The sequence below is a fragment of the Bos grunniens genome, chromosome 4 (assembly GCF_055505025.1).
Source record: "Bos grunniens cultivar Pamir isolate PY7600 chromosome 4, Bosgru_T2T1.0, whole genome shotgun sequence".
NCBI classification, from domain to species: domain Eukaryota; kingdom Metazoa; phylum Chordata; class Mammalia; order Artiodactyla; family Bovidae; genus Bos; species Bos grunniens.
In genome coordinates, this window is record NC_141168.1 from 63,450,159 (window position 1) to 63,468,239 (window position 18,081).

The 18,081-nt window shown below is 38.4% G+C and overlaps 1 non-coding gene across 1 annotated transcript; it reads left to right on the forward strand.

Annotated features, from left to right (window-relative positions):
• The first annotated feature begins 4,285 nt into the window (after positions 1-4,285).
• LOC147374253 (U6 spliceosomal RNA) lies at positions 4,286-4,390 on the forward strand. Its single transcript, XR_015163353.1, has one exon. It is a non-coding gene; the product is annotated as a U6 spliceosomal RNA (small nuclear RNA).
• The last annotated feature ends 13,691 nt before the right edge of the window (positions 4,391-18,081 follow it).

The window sequence follows — 18,081 nt, forward strand, 5'->3', positions numbered from 1 at the left end:
GAAGAAACTTTGGCTTTCTCCTGGATGCCTAGAAGAATATAGACAGAAGACTTGTTCCCGGAAGGGAGCTGTCACCATAGAAAACTATAGTGTGAACTAAGTGTGCAGACTATAGTCCTCAGTAAGATCCCGAATAAAACTTAACTCACAACTCTTACCTTGTACGTTTTCCTATTAGTTGACACTACGCAGGGTACCTGCCAAATATTGCAACTTAGCATATTAGTTATTTTTATCTGTTGAAATTTGAAAAAAAAGCCATGTAAAGGAAAGACTTTTTTACTTCCCCTGAAGCAGGTCATAAAACATTCACTGAGAAGCGCCCTCCCTATACCTGGAGGAAAGGAATATCCTAATCTCTAAAGATAGAGGGCCACAGGGAAGAATCCAAGTGCACAGTCCCTATCCCACCCCGCTGGTCCCTCTGACTATACAGCTCATTCATACTCTTTATCCCATTGTGTCTTTCCAGAACTTTCCACTCTTCATCAAATCTAGCATAAAAACACTCAGGTTTAACCATTTGAGTTTCCTTATGAAGCCTCTTGTGTCACATAAAACTTACATTTAATAGATTGCCGTGTTTTTCTCCTGCTAATCTTCCTTTTGTTATAGGGATCCCAACAGAGAACTTAGAAAGGTAAAGGAAAAAGATATTCTTCCTCCCCTCCACTGGAATAAAGTTTATGCGAATTTCCTGTTTTTTTAATATGATTCATATAGAGGGGAATTCAATGATGAAGAGTCAGCTTTTTTAAAAATTGATCCCTCTGTTGGGATGCTAAAGGGATTTGGGAAATAAAAACTAAAAGAATCTTCACAATATTAAAAGTTTTCAAATCAAAATGCAAGCTAGTCTTATTTACCATAAAGCCTGTCTCATTGCTTTGTTCTGCCATCCTTCTATACATTTGCCCGGAGAGGACAGCAAACAAAGGAGGAATATGTAAACATGTTAATCATTTCTAACTTGCCATCTATGACAATTCATGGTACTGAAATCAGAAAGGATGGGATCACTTTTCCATTTCTTTAAGGTCACCAAGGACAGACAAGCTCAGGACATACTGTATTTGTCAGAAGCAAAAGAGATGACTAGGGAGATGGCAATGACAAATCTGTTCTAGGCTTAGCTCATTTTACTGAAGAATGTGTGTCCCCTTCTGACATTTATCAAAAGAAATTCAATTTTATAAAAAGAAGGATGTCAAATAATAGTACATAGCTAACACTCATTCTGCGGCTGTCAGAAGGCCAGATGGGGGCAAAAAGGAAAAGGGTAGATGGAAGAAAAAGTCATGCTGGCAAGAAACAGAAAGCCAAACAGGGTGAAAGGTCAGTTCTAATATGCTTACAGGCTTGAATACATTTCTAATTATGTCACATAGTTTTGAGATCCATATTAGTGCCTACTTCACACTTTGGAACACTGTTTTTCATTTTCTACAAATACAAGGAATGACACAAAGTAAAGGTTTTGTATCTATGTGTGTTTTTTTGTTTTTTGTTCTTTTTTTCTGTTTTTTCCTTCTACATCAGGGAAGAAAGCTAATGAAACCTGGTAAAATCCCACAGCACCAGGTACAATGAAATGTACCCCGTGGGCAAGCAATCTATATTTCTTACAGTGATGATGATGATTTTTCTTTGGCAGGAAAGGATATTATGGGTCAAAGAATAAAACCAAAAGTTGAGACAGAGGTAGTAGAAAAAAAGAAGTCAGATTAAGATCAAAGGAGGGGATTCTATTAGGAGACTAATGATGAAGCTGACAAAATACTGTAAGAAGTGAGTGTTTTTACCATACTGCATAAAAATATTGGATTAAGATACAAATTAAATCTCTTTCTCAGTAAGGGGTTTCTGCAGGACAGAAGCAATTAGGCTGCTGTCTACTGAAGACAGGAAACTTGATTAACAGATCCAAAAAGACAGCGTAGGGAAGATGGGTTTAACACCAGGAGGTGAAACACCAACTGTTATGCAAATTGACTTTTCTCAAAATGTTGGATAATTTCAATCAAGGACTGAAATACACTTTTTTTTTTTTTTAAACATCACTGTTCTCTGGCCTTAAACTCCGCAATGCAATTTCTTATTAAATAACTGCTACTGATGCATGTGTCACAGTCAAATTCCTGAGGTGGGTACTGAGACACTGCAGAACATTTCACCATAAAACTGATTTTTGCTTGTTTTCCAAATTTTCAAACATTCAAGGTGTTCTAGCTAAGGATGGCTGAGCAAGCAGCTTGTGGGACACTGGCTGTGAAGTGTTTGTGTCTAACCTTTTTGAGTCCCGTACTCTCTGTAAGGTACCTATTTGGTGCAGTCCAAGCCAACTTGTTCTTGTTTAGAATAAGGACTCTAAGGAGTGGCTACCATTTGTTAATGACAAAATACTTGTGTGTATTTTTCCCACTGATAAGACATTGTGCTAAAGCCAGAGACTGCTACTGCTACTACTAAGTTGCTTCAGTCGTGTCCAACTCTGTGCGACCCTATAGACGGCAGCCCACCAGGCTCTGCCGTCCCTGGGATTCTCCAGGCAAGAGCACTGGAGTGGGTTGCCATTGCCTTCTCCATTGTGTGAAAGTGAAAAGTGAAAAGTGAAAGTGAAGTCGCTCAGTCACGTCTGACTTGTAACGTCTGACTTGTAGCTACCCCATGGACTGCAGCCTACCAGGCTCCTCCATCCATGGGATTTTCTAGGCAAGAGTACTGGAGTGGCTTGCCATTGCCTTCTCCGAAAGTCAGAGACAGGACACCAGAAATCCAGGAAACATTGTAACTATTTATTCTTCATTCTCAAATTTGTACTTACTGTCCTGGAGATTTTCAAATTCAAAGTCCTAAAAGTATGCAGAATATTTAAAAATGTATCTGTAATCGAGTATCTTTCCTTGAACAAAAATAAGTCAGGTTCCACAGCACATAAACCAGATCTTTCTATTTCTTCTTGGAAGATGATGAGAAGAATTAAAATCATGTAGATGATCTACTGGAATTAATATAGTCATCTTCATACATATTATTACCAGCGGAGTTTTCAAGGTTTAAATTTTTTCATGAGACTGGCCACACACATTTGCATAAATCCTTTGATCCAGGGAATATGATCAAATCAACTAAATAAGTTAACATACAAACTTTTAACTCTTCACATCAAGGGTTGTCGAACTTTTTCTCTGAAGTACTAGATAGTAAATGTGTTCGCCTTTGCATTCCAGACAGCCTCTCACAAGAACTCAGCTTTGTTCTGTAGGGACACAAAAGCAGCCAGAGGACTCTGCAGAAGTAAACGGGCTTGGCTGTGTTCCAATACAGTGTTATTTACAATAACAGGCAACGAACTTTGGCCTGCAAGCCACAGTTTGCTGACTCATGCTTTATATCATTTTATCCCCTTCATTTCTTTTCATTTATCCTCTATCACGATGTCACAGCCTCGTACTGAGAATGCAGCAAAGCTGTGGCTACAGACCAAACATTGTAAACAAAGATTGCAGGGGAGGAGGAATGTGAAAATTTGTTTAAAAAATACGTACTAAATTAGTAATAGAATATACACTGAAAAACTTCAGAGTTAACAGTCCTTTCCCCACCCTGCTGCTTGAGAGATCTTTCTAAAATGCAAATTTGATCTTGGAACTCTCTAGCTGAAAATGTTTTACCTGCAGCAGACAGCCGGCTCTTTAGCTTGTCACAAACGTCTCATCCCATGGCTGACCCTGTTTTCCTCCCAACTTCATCTCTTGCTATGTCTTCTTCTCACATTCTGTGCTCCAGCTACACAGAGGGAATCATAATTTCCATAGTGCTATGTGCATTCTGGCCTTCCAACACATGCACTATTATTCACTGTGCTTGAAACCTATTAACAACACCGACCTTGCTAACTCCTTGAGGACTGAACTCGGGTGTCTCAGGTGACTTTTACTCCCAGCCTGTGCTATCAGAAGGTGACTATTTTCTTGTCTATTGACCCTGATAAATATTAAATTCTTGAAAGTTGAAACTGCATTTTTTAAAAGCATGATGCCTAGCAATGGAGAACAATCCATAAGTAATTATTCAATCAATCAATCAGTCAATTAAATGAGCTTTGCGGGTCCCTCCACTTCATCCTATAAATATAATTGTTCCTAACAATGAGCAATCTCTTTTCTTTAGCATACCATCTATAAATGATACACAAACAACTAATAGAGAAATGAAAAAAAATTAGTTCAAGCAGTAATTTATATCCTATAAGCAGGGGGAAGTGTTAATAAAGTCCATTTGCATGCTTGCTTCAGCAGCACGTATGCTAAAATCTGAATGATACAGAGATTAGCATGGTCCCTGTGAAAGGATTACCTACATGGGAAAAGAATCTGAAAAAGAACATATATATGTATGAAGTATGCAGTGTTAGTTGTTCAGTCGTGTCCAACTCTTTGCAGCTTCGTGGACTGTAGCCTGCCAGGCTTCTCTATCCATGAAATTCTCCAGGCAAGACTACTGGTGTGGGTAGCCATTCCCTTGTCCAGGGGATCTTCCTGACCCAGGGATCAAACCTGGGTCTCCTGCATTGCAAGCAGATTCTTTACCATCTGAGCCGGCAGAGAAGCCCCAGATATATGTAAATGTACAACTAAATCACTTTGTTGTACACCTGAAACTAATACAACATTGTAAATCAACTATACCTCAATATAAAATAAGTTTTTAAAAACCGCTTTGCATTTACCACATAAGTAGGAATCTTTTCTCAACTGCTAATCATACAAGAGCCAGGTTTTATATGAAGAGCAATTAAACATTTATAGGATCTACAGGAGACATGAACAGATGCTATTTAAAGACATCCAGAAGAAAAGACTACAGAAAAAATAAATTTGTGTTTCAGTGGGAAACTATACATTAGACTTTAGCCTTTCATAATCTTTGCACTATTTTACAACTTTTATAATTGATGCACATGCACATTCTGTCTGGTCTGGAAGAGTTTCAGTTGACTTCCCTCCATTTCTTTTTGTGCTGTGCTGTGCTAAGTTGCTTCAGTTAAGTTCAGATCAGTCGCTCAATCGTGTCCGACTCTTTACAACCCCATGAATCACAGCACGCCAGGCCTCCCTGTCCATCACCAACTCCTGGTGTTCATTCAAACTCACGTCCATCGAGTCGGTGATGCCATCCAGCCATCTCATCCTCGGTCGTCCCCTTCTCCTCCTGCCCCCAATCCCTCCCAGCATCAAGGTCTTTTCCAATGAGTCGACTCTTTGCATGAGGTGGCCAAAGTACTAGAGTTTCAGCTTTAGCATCATTCCTTCCAAAGAACACCCAGGGCTGATCTCCTTTAGAATGGACTGGTTGGATCTCCTTGCAGTCCAAGGGACTCTCAAGAGTCTTCTCCAACACCACAGTTCAAAAGCATCAATTCTTTGGCTAAGTTGCTTCAGTTGTGTCAAATTCTTTATGACCCCTAAGGTTGGTAACCCGCCAGGCTGCTCTGTCCATGGGATTCTCTAGGCAAGAATACTGGAGTGGGTTGCCATGCCCTCCTGTCATTCCTTTTTACTTCATAGAAATTAGTGCCTTTTGACTTTTCCTTTAAGCCAGTTACACCAACTACCTGATTCCCTCACTGAATGACTAAAATAAAATCTTCAACACATGCTCACTTTAAAATCCTTATGAGAGTCATGATTTTATCTTTTCCAAAAAAATTATCTTTTAACAGTTTTGGAGGTTCCACTGAGATGTTCAGTGGATTCAGGCATCAGAGCCAGGAAAACTTCATAAGGAGAGAAGCGCACTCCGTGGGCAACTTAGGCCCAGGTTAGTCTTCTCTTGGCTTCCAAAGGTAAACCCAAAATGGCAATAAAACTTTGCTTCCTCTGTGCTTTTCTAATTTTAAGTTGCCTCTCTACCAGTTTTACATTTTGTGTTCGGATTTTGCGGGGGTCAATACGTTCTTTCCCAGTAGTTGTTAGAAATTTGACTTCATGACCTGATCATTGATGATCTCTGTAAATGAAGTAATAGTTAATAGAGAACCCAGCTGACCAAGAGAAAGCAGAGAATCTGGCATGTGAGTCTTTTCTGTTTGTCTGTTTTGATACCTAATCAATTAAGAATTTTGTGTCCATTCGTGAAATTTTTATTTCTGTGTTTACTCTTGACCCATGACTAAAATTTCAGAATAGATGCTATAAGCTTTCTCCCTTTCTCTTTGTATATCTGTATGTCACTATAATTTAGAAAGGCTTTTACCTCTTATGTGAGGAGCCTGATGGGCTATGGTCCATAGGGTTGCAAAGAGTCAGACACCACTGAAGTGATTTAGCATGCAAAATTCTCAGAAAATAGGGAAATTGAAGTTCTCTTACTTTCAGTGTGGCAGATTTAAAAAGTATTCAGCTCAGAAATGTTTTAAGAGTTCACTTTCAAATAATTTAGTTAATGAGACAAGTTTAATATTACTGGTTTTATTTTTTGAAAGTTATGTCATCTATGATTTGTCATTATTAAGTAAAATACATAAGTATAGATGTTTACTTTACTTGAATATGTACTACCTAATCTTAAATAGATTCACTAATTGAATAAACTTATATTACTTCTACTTAATGTTTAAGATTATGAAAAACATAAAGTTGTGTTTACCCAGATTAAATTATTATTCCAATAAATTTATGTCAATAATAATTATGTTTTGTCATATGTCAGCTCAAAGATAATTTCTAAGAACTGTAGGTAACTTAAAACCTTGAAACGACAGTAACTTGAGTTAATTAATGGACATTCATTAGATAATTACTATAGCAGTATCTTAAGACAGTAAGATAAAATACTGAAATACTAATTATTAATCATAATTTCAAGTTAATATCCATTTCCTTCTTATTTTTATGAATCTGTCTCTTGAGTCGGTAATGAATGTACTCATTTTTGCCCCTTGAGAAGCAAATATAAATGATGTGTGTGGTTCTAGAAAGCTGCATTAGGTATGTTCATGGCCTCTGCAAATGTAGTACAGAATGCTGGTGTGTGACAGACAATTATTCATTCCCCAATTTTTTTCTGTGAAATAGAAGTTAGCTGCTTTGGGTAACAGTAATAACTGTTATATGGTTTACACTATACTTAGGAGTCATAGCTTCAGAGAAATGCAGCTATGTATATACTATCATTTGGAGAGAAAAAGAGTAATTCTTTCCCAAAGGAGCTGGACCTATGTGTTCTCCACCCCTCTCTGGGATTCTCAAGCTTCTTGAGAACCCCAGATAATTAAAACTGTCTTTGAGATTTTCCAGAGGGCTCTTTTAAAGTCACAAAGATTTGTTCCTTCACCTTATAAAAAGAGACGTGCAAGAAAAAAAATTAGGTTTATTTGATATGCTATTGTTGGTGAGTTATGTAAAAAGAGCCCTCAAATCAGAAAAGATGGTTAGCCTAATCTAGGTTAAATTTGTATGAGTGTAAGCTTGTTAATACAAACACTTCAGAAATTGAAATATAAATGTGGCATTTCTGGAGATTTGCTTATTCCTTCACTGTCAATGACATGTTTCCATTTATCAGAGTCCTGGTGTGACTCTGCTTACTATCAGACAACAACAATGTAGAGTTATCATATAACTTATATAAGTTATATATATCATTATATAACTCTACAACAATATAGGGTTATAATTTTAGCTAGTATTTTTTATATACCAGTTTTATTGAGATATAATTCACATTCTGGACAATTCAACCATTTAAAGTGTATAATTCAGTGGTTCTTGGTATATTATACAACCATCACCACAGTCCATTTTAAAATAATTTTATCACCTTTAAATATTGTGTTGTAGTTGTTCAGTCACTAAGTCGTGTCCAACTCTTCGCGACCTCATAGACCACAGCACACCAGGCTTCCCTGTCCTGCACTATCTCCTGGAGTTTGCTCATACTCATGTCCATTGAATTGGTGCTGTTATCTAACCATCTGATCCTCTGCTACCCCTTGCTTTTGCCCTCAATCTTTCCCATCATCAGGGTCTTTTCCAATAAGTCAGTTCTTTGCATCAGGTAATCAAAGTATTGGAGCTTCAGCTTCAGCATCAGTCCTTCCAATGAATATCCAGGGTTGATTTCCTTTAGGATTGACTGGTTTCATCCCCTTGCTGTCCAATTAGGTCTCAAGAGTCTTCTCCAGCACCATAATTTGAAAGCCCATTAACAATAATTCCCCATTTGCCTGCAACTCACCAACCCAGATTTGCCTATTCTGGACATTTCATATAAATAGAATCTTATAATATGTGATCTTTTGTAATTGATTTCTTCCTCTTAGTATCCATATTGTAAAATGTACCAACATTTCATTCCTTGTTATTGTCAGTTGTTACACTATATGAATATAACACACTTTACTTATCCATTCATCAGTTTGTGGGCACTTGGTGTGGTTTTTTCATTTTTTGAATGCTGCTATAAATAGTTATAGGCTTCCCTGGTGGCTCAGATGGTAAAGTGTCTGCCTACAATGTGGGAGCCCCCGGTTTGATCCCTAGGTTGGGAAGATACTCTGGAGTAGGAAATGGCAACCCACTCCAGTACTCTTGCCTGGAAAATCCCATGGGCGGAGGACCCTGGTAGGCTGCAGTCCATGGGGTCACAGAGAGTTGGACAGGACTGAGTGACTTCACTTTCACTTTTCACTTTCATGCATTGGAGAAGGAAATGGCAACCCACTCCAGTATTCTTGCCTGGAGAATCCCAGGGACGGGGAAGCCTGGTGGGCTGCCGTCTATGGGGTCACACAGAGTCGGACACGAGTGAAGCAACTTAACAGCAACAGCAACAGCATAGATAAATATTATAGATCCAAGTTTATATGTCGACATATGTTTTCACTTCTCTTGAATATATACCTTAAAGTAGAATTGCTAGGTTATATGGTAACTCTGTGTTTAACTGTCTTTATGATAACTGTATGTTTACCTGACAGACTGTTTTCCAGAATGGTGACTGTACCATTTTACATTACATACAGCTGTGTATGAGGATTCCAATTTCTCTACATCTTTGTCAATATTTTCTGTCTTTTTGATTTTAGCCATCCTGCTGCTACTGCTAGTTGCTTCAGTCGTGTCCGACTTTGTGCGACCCTATGGACTACAGCCTGTCAGGCTCCTCTGTCCATGGGATTCTGTCAGCAGGAGTACTAGAGTGGGTTGCCATGGTCTCCTCCAGGGGATCTTCCTGACCCAGGGATTGAACCTGGGTCTCCTGCATTGCAGGCAGATTCTTTACCGCTGAGCCACCAAGGAAGTATCACTCTGTGATTTTTATTTACGTTTCCCTGATGGGTAATGATGTTGTGCATCTTTTCATCTGTTTATTGGCCGTTCTTATATCTTTTTTTTTTTTTTGGCTCTTCTGGGTCTTTGTTGCTGTATGTGGGCTTTCTCAGGTTGCAGTGAGTGGTGCTGCTCTCTAGTTGCAGTGCTTTGGCTTCTCATTGAAGTGGCTTCTTTTGTTTTGGAGCATGCGCTCTAGAGGAGAAGGCAATGGCACCCCACTCCAGTGCTCTTGCCTGGAAAGTCCCATGGACAGAGGAGCTTGGTAGGCTGCAGTCCATGGGGTCGATAAGAGTCAGACACGACTGAGCAACTTCACTTTCACGCATTGGAGAAGGAAATGGCAACCTACTCCAGTGTTCTTGCCTGGAGAATCCCAGGGACGGGGGAGCCTAGTGGGCTGCCATCTATGGGGTCGCACAGAGTCGGACACAACTGAAGCGACTTAGGAGCAGCAGCATGCGCTCTAGACATGCAGGCTCAGTAATTGCTGCACACAGGCTCAGTGCTTTTGGTGTACAGGCTTAGTTGCTCCACAGCAGGTAAAATCTTCCTGGATCAGGGATCGAACTCACCATATCCCATGCATTAGCAAGCAGATTGGTAACCACTGACCACTAGGGAAGTCCTTGAGAAATCTTTTTACAAATCCTTTACCCATTTAAAAATTTGAGATACTTATCTTTTTATTATTTAATTGTAAGATTTCTTTGTGTAGTCTAGATACAAGTTCTTTATCAGATATACATTTTGCTAACACTTTCTCCCATTCTGTGGGTTGTCTTTTCATTTTCTTAATGATGTCCTTTGAAGCACAATTGTGATGAGGTCCAACTCACCTAATGTTTTTTGTCACTTGTATTTTTGATGTTTTATCTAGGAAGCCTTTGCCTAACCCAAGGTTGCAAAGGTTTACCTCCTATATTTTGTTCCAAGAGTTTTATTGTTTTAGCTCTTATATTTAGGTCTATGTTCTATTTTGAATTAATTTTGTGTATAATATAAGAAAAGCATCCAACCTTATTGTTTGTGTGTGGTTATTCAGTTGTTATATTTGAGAATGAGGATAATTTAGTCAAACATGACATGTACTTTCAAGCAAGTAACATTTTAGGCTTTATGAGCAAATGCTTACAAACCCTCCTGGGTACACTGCCCTGCACTTTCACAGGATTCCCAGCCTCCCAGGTAAGTGTGGTAATTTACCTCCTGGTAGGCTCAAGACTCTTAGAATATTTGGGAGAACTGGAAAAGAGGAATTTTTCCACATTTCTAGGTAATGCAGGTGAAATCTAGGAGTGAGCTCTTACTTTAGTCTCCTAATCTCAGAATAGCACATGTCAAGAAACTTTTAAAAGTCCATTCTGAGATTACTTATGAAAACTTACATTAAAGCAGATTTCAAAAGGCCTGCAGGGTGAAGAAGTAGTCTTATTGCCTCTGTGAAAACTACCAGGGCAAATCTACTAAGACCAATCTTATTTTGTAATCAAGAATAATCTGTTGAGATTATTTTTGATCAAAAGGGAAAATGCTGTAGAAAAAAATTGTGTTTCAAGGTAAAACTATACATTATATGCATATACCTTAGCTTTCTGTATTAACACATGCTAGCCTTTCATAGTCTTTGAGCTATTTTACAACTTTTAAAAAATTGATAGACAATTATGTTCTGTCTTGTTTGATAGAGTTTCAATTGACTTTCTTCTTCCCTCAGGAAAAAAAAAAACAACACTTTTTCCTCCATTTGCTATTCCATTCCTTTACTCTACATAGATTGGTGCCTTTTGACTTTTCTTGGAACTGATGTAACATTTGCCAGGATTCCTCATCAGATGAGTAAAGTAAAATCTTTAACACATGTTCATTTGTATATCTTCATGAGAGTCATGATTTTTACTTTTTTAAAAAAAATTATCTTCTAATAATATATTTCAGAATGGGATGGAGATAAAATCAAGTAAGAGAGGAAAGGACAATCAAAATGTATAGGTTTTGAATGTGTCTTATTTGAACAGTGTAAAGATAGTATGCAAAGCCTCAAGGAGGTTGACTTTTACCAAAGTGATAAAACCAGAAAATGAGGGTGACATAAAGATAAAGGATAAACAATAATTAGGGCTTCACTGGTAGCCCAGCTGGTAAAGAATCCACGTGCAAAGCAGGAGACCCTGTTTTGATTCTTGGCTTGGGAAGATCCCCTGGAGAAGGGATAGGTTACCCACTCACGTTTTCTTGGGCTTCCCTGGTGGCTCAGATGGTAAAGAATGCCTGTAATGCAGGATACCTGGGTTAGATCCCTGGGTTGGGAAGATCCCTGGAGGAGGGCATGGCAACCCACTCTAGTATTCTTGCCTGGATAATCCCCATGGACAGAGGAGCCTGGCGGGCTACAGTCCATGGAGTCGCCAAGAGTCGGACACAAGTGACTAAGCACAGCACAGCACAAACAATAAGTAAAGAAAAGGTTTTTTTTTTTTTTCCACCAGGTTGAGACCTCTGGTAAAGATGTTGCAATGACCAAAACCACATGAATGACTGTTCAATCCCATAATAGTCTCAAACTTCTAAATAAAAAAAACAAGAACTACCTTTTCTTATCTAAGAGAATGGCCAAAATTTAAAAGTGATACTGTCCAGAGCAAGTAAGGGGTAGCAGGAATAGGTTTGTTGTTGTTTAGTCAGTCAGTCATATCCGACTCTTTTGTGACCCCATGGACTGTAGCCCACCAGGCTCCTCCATCCATGGAATTCTCCAGGCAAGAATACTAGAGTGGTTTGCCATTCTCTTCTCCAGGGGAATCTTCCCAGCCCAGGGATCAAACCTGGGTCTCCTGCACTGGCAGGTAGATTCTTTATCATTGAGTCACCTGGGAAGCCCAGCAGAATAGGTACACTTCTGCTTTTTAAGTAAGTTATAAACTCTTTATGCGGCTGTTTAGTAATATTTGTTAAAAAACTTCCCTGGAAAATGCCATGGACAGAGGAGCCTGGCAGGCTATAGTCCATGGGGTTGCAAAGAGCTAGTCATGACTTAGAGACTGAGCATGCACACACGTACCTTTTAACCTGGCAACTCTACTTTTAGATATTTAATCAGTTAAAGACTGGCAAAAGTATATGATAATATATATTCAGGACATTTATTTCTAGTAATGTTATAATAGAAAATTTCTGGAACACTCTCCATTTCCATCAATAAGGGGTTACTTCAGAACAGAGTACATATATTAATGTAGTTTGTAAAAATTATATGGCAGAAAGTGAAGAGGAACTAAAAAGCCTCTTGATGAAAGTGAAAGTGGAGAGTGAAAAAGTTGGCTTAAAGCTCAACATTCAGAAAACGAAGATCGTGGCATCCGGTCCCATCACTTCATGGCAAATAGATGGGGAAACAGTGTCAGACTTTATTTTTCTGGGCTCCAAAATCACTGCAGATGGTGACTGCAGCCATGAAATTAAAAGACGCTTACTCCTTGGAAGGAAAGTTATGACCAACCTAGATAGCATATTCAAAAGCAGAGACATTACTTTGCCAACAAAGGTTCGTCTAGTCAAGGCTATGGTTTTTCCAGTGGTCATGTATGGATGTGAGAGTTGGACTATGAAGAAGGCTGAGCGCCGAAGAATTGATGCTTTTGAACTGTGGTGTTGGAGAAGACTCTTGAGAGTCCCTTAGACTGCAAGGAGATCCAACCAGTCCATTCTGAAGGAGATCAGCCCTGGGAGTTCTTTGGAAGGAATGATGCTAAAGCTGAAACTCCAGTACTTTGGCCACCTCATGCGAAGAGTTGACTCATTGGGAAAGACTCTGATGCTGGGAGGGATTGGGGGCAGGAGGAGAAGGGGACAACAGAGGATGAGATGGCTGGATGGCATCACTGACTCGATGGACGTAAGTCTGAGTGAACTCCGGGAGTTGGTGATGGACAGGGAGGCCTGGCGTGCTGTGATTCATGGGGTCGCAAAGAGTCAGAAACGACTGAGCGACTGATCTGATCTGATATATATCTTAGAGAGCTGAAACTAGGGAAGTCCACTACATATTTTCTGTTTATATGTTTGTATTACTTTTGTAACATCCAAAAATAATGTAGTGAAAATTTAACTGTAGGAGAATCCAAGCTTTTAAACTTGAGGCAGTTTCTTTTCCGCTATTATGTAATGGACCATATCATACAAATTAGCTCATCTTTTCAATGCTTCATTGGAAGCTTATCAGCAGGAATGGGGAGGGTTGTACAACAGCTTTCTGAAATTGACCTACACAGAATGAAGAGAGGTCATTACTCTCAGAGGGTTTTTCTGTGCATGTGCACAATACTCAGACTAGGATTTAATAAAAATCCATACACCCTGCCCAAACCAGTAATACCGTTTACTTTAACCAACTCCTTGTCTTTGGGCAAATAACCATGAGACTTTTACCTAAATGATTTTGAACAACTTATGGACTATGGAATGTATGTATGTGTATGTGTATATATATATGTGTCTATGTGCTGTGCTCAGTCACTCAGTCATGTCCAACTCTTTGCACCCCATGAACTGTAGCCCACCAGGCTCCTCTGTCCATGGAATTCTCTAGGCAAGAATACTGGAGTGGGTTGTCATTTCCCACTCCACATATGTGTGTGTGTGTGTGTGTATACATATATATATATATATATATATATATATATATATATACACGCATATTTTTAAAATTAAAAATGACTAGTTGTCTTTTGACTGTAGTACCCAGTGAAGAACTAAGTTGCTGGAAGATGAATTAATGCCAAAAAATCTGAATATGCATTATGTAAATAATCACTTCCAAGTGAATATAATACAGATAGAATCAATATATCTTAAAAAGTTATTGGTGGAGTTAATTGATTGATTTCAAACTGCATATACTCCCAGTTTCAAAACAGGCTAATTTGAAGCTGACCCTTCAGTAGATACATAACATAATATCACTTTAAGAATTTAGATCGTAAGTTACACTAAAGTGCTATAGGAAATAGATTTGGTCAGGCAACCAAACCAATGTCATGGTTCAGTAACCATAAATACCATGGCAAATAATAGTAATTAACATTTACCACAGCCTCAGAGCATTGAAATTACTTCTGTCAGTTATACATCTGAGCAACCCAGTGACGTAGGTTATGATTATCCTGGTTTAACAGGAGGTAACTAGGGGCACAGGATGAGAAATTGATTGATTCCAGATAACCAGTATGCAGATCAATCTTCTGGACGACAGCTCCATCTGTATTGATTTTGCAAAGCCATATTTTGGAGCCTTCTACTTATTGAAAAGAATTTTAGCGAAATAAATCAAACACAGACATGTATAAGTCCCTCAACAAGGCTATATATGTAAAAGAAATAACATAATAGACTTAACCAGGTTCCATTCCAAATTTATTTGTTTGTTCAATATGTATAGTTTCCAACTGTTTTCTATTTACACTTAAGCTACAACAAGAGACAATAGGAATATTGGGAAATAAAAAGCATGCGACCAGACTGTTTAAACTTCTTGGCAATGGTGGTGTGTAACTTTGTCATCTGTGGTTAATTCTCACATTGCTCAGGACTGGGCTCTGAACATAGTAACCAGTGGATGCTACTGACAGATCAAGATTACAGTAGGTCACGAAGGGATATTGGAGACTATTTCCCAGGAGGTGCTCAACAAACATTTATCTGTTGGTGTAGAGGCCACAGAAGCTACGCCAATAATAGGTGGCACTTTCAGGACAATAATTCTTAAGAAAAAAAAAAATGTTTCATTTTTTTCCCCTTTATGGTTGGTTATCTAAATAGTTAAATATAGCCTCTTCTGCTATGGTACTTGTCCACCACCCTCCCCCTTAGAGAAACTGATTTCTGAATAATTTCTCTTGTACATGCATTTTAAAGGTGTGTAATTAACTGGTAACAGGTTGTTAGGTAGCTGATGAGGTGTGAACCAGTCACTAATTTGTTTTCTTTATTTACAACTTTCCTTGCACTTGAAGATGACAGCGTGGTGTTTTTCATTCCCTGCTTACTTCACCGGATTAAAAAGTGATTTGTGAAGCCATTTGTAATTCCTCAAATTCCATTAAAAAGGAATATCCAGGGGAGTCTTAATCAAGACATAATAGGCACTAAAATGTGATCACACAACAGCACTTCTAATGTGGCCCTATCAGCTAAAATGTTAAGGGATTGCCTTCAGTTAACTGAATTCAGCCCTAACATCGACCTACAACTTCTGGAATAACCCTTATGCATTTGGCACTGGCTCTGTTGCAAATGTTTGCAGCTAACACACTTTATTGTTTTAGAATTTATCACATGATCCACAGGGACAATTTGTTACAAAAGTGTTATTATTGTAGTATCACTAAAATAGTTTGCTTTTCCCTTCAAATTGCCTTGACTTCTATTCAATATTAGATTTTTAAAAATCAGTTTGGGAAGAAATTAAAATAGAAACATAATGGAATGAGAATTGCTAAAAATACAAGGCTGAAATATTGAAAATGCAACTAAAACAGAAATAGCTAAGTGTAGAGTCAGTAGGTAACCAAAAGGGGTAATTTGGGACCAGGGAGAATATTGTTATTAGATAACTTTGAAAATAAATGAGAATAAAAACTCTGTCCTGGCCTTTAAAAAAATGAAGTTATAGAATATGTGAAAACATATGTCCAAAATACCCGTAAGCCTTGGATAGACAGTTAACCAACATGCAACAAAGCATACATGTTAGTTAAATGGTAACATTCCCTTTTTTACTTGTCAAAGCTACATCAATATTTCCATCTAGAACACTGTAACTTTCAGGATCTATGTCTAGATGCTGATATGTCCTGGGGGCATCAACTCCAGAAGCTGCTATGGTGATCACTTTTGTATGATATCAACAGCCAATGTTTTTTGAGTTCTTGATTTATAGCAGGCATTTGTGGTTTTTTATCTTTTTTTAAAAAAATTATAAAACATTTTATTTGACCAAATATATTCAAAATATCATTGGTTTAACTTATGCTAATATAAAATTGTTAATAAGGTATTTTACATTTTTTCCAACTACACTCATATTGTTAACTGGCCTCATTTCAAGTGGACAGCAGCACAGTATTAAAGAGTGTCTTAGTGGCTCCCAGCAGGAGATGGTCCCCTGCCCAGCTACCTAAAACAACCCGGCTGCTCTCCTACCACATTACTTATTAATATTTTGTTCTCTTTACAGCCCTCACTAATACCTCAAATTATCTTATTTCCTTGTGTATTCTTTGTCCCTTAAGACAAGGACTCACGTTGAATGGTGCCCTGAACAGCATAGGCTCTCATAAGTGCTCAATGTACACTGTCCCATCTCCTCCAGAAGGGGACAACAGAGGATGAGATGGTTGGATGGCATCACAGACTCAGTGGACATGAGTTTGAACAAGCTCTGGGAGTTGGTGATGGACAGGGAAGCCTGGAGTGCTGCAGTCCATGGGGTTGCAAGGACTTGGACACAACTGAGGGACTGAACTGAACTGAACTGTACACTCTCCCTGACTGAATCCATGTTCAGTCAGGCCCCTGGATCCCCTTAGCCCCCTGGAGCTGCTCCTTGGCACACGTGGCCCACCCCCCTCCCTTCTTTCTCCAGGTCCATTTCCAGAGTATGGATCATGGAGCTCTGTGTAGTGGAGCTCTGCCAGAAGACCTACCATGACTTCCTGTAGGCTCTGCATTAAGTTCTTTATGGTATTAATTCATTGAATCTCCCCAGTGACCCCAAGTACCTTAGGATGCTTATTTTATAGATGCAGGAACTAGGGCACAATTTTACAGTTAAAAGTAACTTGCCTAAGGTTACAGAGTGTTGGGGAAATATAATTAAAATGAAATCTGCCAACCAAGAAAATCTTCCCATAGAGGTTAGAGGAGAAAGAAAACAGTTTTATTATAGAATAAGCATCAAACCAGAATGTGATGCACATCACAGACAATCTGCTAAAAAAGACAGAGCAAGTCTTATCTTTTTTACCCCTTTTCTGTAGTCAAACAGATACAACCATGACATACATGTTCTCAAGATAAATAATAGCTAGTCCTCAAGTAAGAGGCCTAGATAGCTTCTTTTGTGACACATAATTCATCTTAGATGTATCTAGGGATACTTAGATGTACATTGGGATGACCATTCATATTAACTAATTGATTTTATTCAAAGGAAACACAAACCTCTTGTATTTTTATGACAGGAGAGTTTTGCAACTTGGAGCAAGGTGCCTAAATAAGGCATGCTTGCACCTTTCACAGAAATAAGGAGATAGTGGTGCTATCTCTCTCTTTTTTTAAATTTCATATTATTTTTCATTTATTGCCAAAACTTTGCATATGATGTTATCTTATATATTTATTTTCTTAAATTTTTATCAGAGTATAGTTACCTTATAATATTATATTAGTTTCTGCTGTGCAGCAAAGTGAATCAGCTATACATATACATATATCCCCTCTTTTTTGGACTTCCTTCCCATTTAGGTCACCACAGAGCACTGGGTAGAGTTCCCTGTGCTATCCAGGAGGAACTCATTAGTTATATACCTTATACATAGTATAAATATATGTGTGAGCCCCAATTTCCTAATCCATCCCACTCCATCCCCCCCTCTTGGTGTGCTATCACTTAATATTTACATTTCACATGGATGACTCCTGATCTTTCAGAAAGGATTACTAGGTTGCAAAGCTGACAAAAAGCATC